At 37.7% G+C, this 2,777-nt stretch overlaps 1 non-coding gene across 1 annotated transcript; it reads left to right on the top strand.

Moving 5' to 3' along the window:
* The first annotated feature begins 599 nt into the window (after positions 1 to 599).
* Trnai-aau (transfer RNA isoleucine (anticodon AAU)) lies at positions 600 to 673 on the top strand. The gene has a single exon. It is a non-coding gene; the product is annotated as a tRNA-Ile (tRNA).
* The last annotated feature ends 2,104 nt before the right edge of the window (positions 674 to 2,777 follow it).

Raw genomic sequence — 2,777 nt, 5'->3', positions numbered from 1 at the left:
ATATCAAAGATTTACGCGAATCAACCAGCAATGCTGGAACATCTCGAAAATAACATTCACCGCATGATAGCTGAAATGCAGCACCAGGTCATCATTAAATGACATAAAGGTATCAACATATCAAAAAATAACCTTTTTTGAGCAAAGTTGAGAGTTTTATTTAATTTTAGCATAACGATCTTCTTGTTGGTAGACCCTGTATCATCGAGTTTTTGCCAGCCTATTACTCCAATCTAAAAGGTTGACAGAGTACACGAAGACAGAGTACTGTTGTTATCCCGTCGTCGCTGTAATTGGTCAGTGTGCCAAATCTCTTAAATTCAGAAAAATCTGTATTTGTCAAAATATCATAATATAATATAAGTAAATAAGTAATAACAATTTTGTCCAACCTTTTTATATTACAGTAATATTTAATGATATTAATTTGTATATATTTAAATGTAGATATGGTACGTATGTTTCCTCTTATAAACTTATCATTAGCATAATAAATGCGATCACATTATACAAATTATTTTTAAACTTATGTGACAATTGGCAGTGACTACATCTATTACATATATATGTATACGTCTCCGAACACAGCGGTGGATATCGGCCCATTAGCTCAGTTGGTTAGAGCGTCGTGCTAATAACGCGAAGGTCGCGGGTTCGATCCCCTCATGGGCCACATTGAATTATTTTGATCATTCTCGACTTCCTTCCTTCTAGTTGTTCACATTTAAAATAAAAGCAATATTTTTACAATCTAATTCAAAATTAAAACTCTATCTGTTGTGGAACTGTTTTGCAATTAGTTGTGGTGTTTAGAATAACAGGCCTCCACACTTTCACTGAAGAAAGTCCGTTGGGACGCATGAATGGATGAGAGTGAAAATGAGGGCAAATTTCAGAGTCATTTGCCTCTTACCTGCACACAAACATACTTATATATGTATAAAAGTGTGCATTTGTTTGCCTAAGTTCGTATGGCGTGTGCTTGGCTTGTAAGCCGCGCAGTGGGATTCACTAGCGAGCCACTCAAGTGCACACAAAACGGACCCCAAGTACGGATTTCAGTGTAACCACAAGAGCAGCTGCAATAAGCAGATACATATTTACATACATACCTACAAGTGTACACATAAATACAGAATTTTTCAAAATGTTGCTACGCTGTGTGCAACAGCGTTATGAAGATCCGTTTGAGAGCGCACACACAGAAGTTAACAAGTGCATGTAAATACACATATTCATACATACATATATATAAATATGTATGTAGAATACTGCGCGCCCAATTCCCAAACTATTTGCTGACGCTTTCATTCTGCACTTACATAAATTTATGTCTTTTTTATTTTCCAACACGCTACGTTTTTTACTATGCGTTCTATTTTTTACATATACCATATATACATACATATGTATATCTATGGCTTGCATGTATTTTTCCTTTACTCCGGTATCCTTTTTCTTCTGCTTGCTTGCCAGCTGGAGTGTTTTGTAGTTGTTGCTCGCTGGCGTATGTTAGCTTGCGGTGTACGTGACTTGTCGGTAGCAGCGCTCTGGCCAACGTTAAATCCCGAGCAAATGAAGCTGAAGAAGGCACTGTGCAAACAACAACAACAGTTGCCTCTATCTTATTGTACTTTTTCGTTTATTTCATTTTGTTTAATTTTTTTGTGACTATTCCAGTCGAACCCTAATGCCGGCGGGAAATTAAAATGGCACTGAAATTGTATACAATTTGTGCGCTTATGTGCGTCCGTCGACTGCTTCGTTTATGCTTTTTTCACCATTCACAGTTGTTCGCCCCTCGCTCGCTTTGCACTGCTGTAACGTGAGTAACTTAACTGAAGTGGCGTGCAAAGGCGGCGGCGGGTCATACGTAGTCGCCAATGTGCGGGCAAATAAGCGCGGCGCGTACGGAAGTTCGTGCATGGCAGGTTCCATGGCAAATCCTTGGTGTAGACAAATTATTGTGTGTTTGTGAGTAGTTATGTATGTATGTAAAAATTGTACTTACTTCCGAGTTTGCGAAATGACGGTTGATATTCTATTCAAGCTAGTGGTAGAGTCTCGTATAAAGTTTCACTTGTAAAGCATGATCTTATGAAGAAAGTCACCAAATACACCGGTAATATAGTAGATATAATATGTTTGCCGGCGGCATGTAATTAAGATCGTGTTAAGGTATTTCGGAGCCATGAGAACTCGAAAGCAGTATTGAATCCAATTGTGGAAATATTTGCAACAAAAACGCATCCTGAATGAAAATCATATTCTATATTCTTTCAAGTTGTCGACAAACAAAGCCGAATGTTTGTGGTCGCAAAAGGGTGCATAAATTTTAAACACTTAAAAGGCTAGTAACTAATTACAAGAACATTATTTTTTTTTTGTTTTCGGAGAGAAAATTTTCTAAAATATACCCTAATATTACATACGGAATGATTGATTCATCCTATTCACTAAGGACTCGTTCGGGATCATGTCCATCTAGTTTTCTTACTATGCAAGATTAGGGAGATAGGACGCCTACTTAACTCCGTCGCCTATAGCCCTTAGTAATTCATTCCGAGACCTTGGTAGACATTTCATAATAAGGACAGGCTTTATGCAATTGTCTCTTCATACCTCCCTTTCGGATCTTACAGTCGCAACGTATGCCTCTCATTGATCTTACAGTGCATTCTCTTACCATGTCCTATATTTGCTGAGATCGAATCATATGCGATAAAAAATGTAGTATTTTCATTGCCATATCGTCGGCTTAACGTGCAAAGGTGCTA

Source organism: Zeugodacus cucurbitae, chromosome 5 (assembly GCF_028554725.1).
Source record: "Zeugodacus cucurbitae isolate PBARC_wt_2022May chromosome 5, idZeuCucr1.2, whole genome shotgun sequence".
In the NCBI taxonomy this organism is placed as follows: Eukaryota; Metazoa; Arthropoda; class Insecta; order Diptera; family Tephritidae; genus Zeugodacus; species Zeugodacus cucurbitae.
Note: the sequence above shows the minus strand (reverse complement) of the source record. Positions and strands in the feature narration are given on the sequence as shown.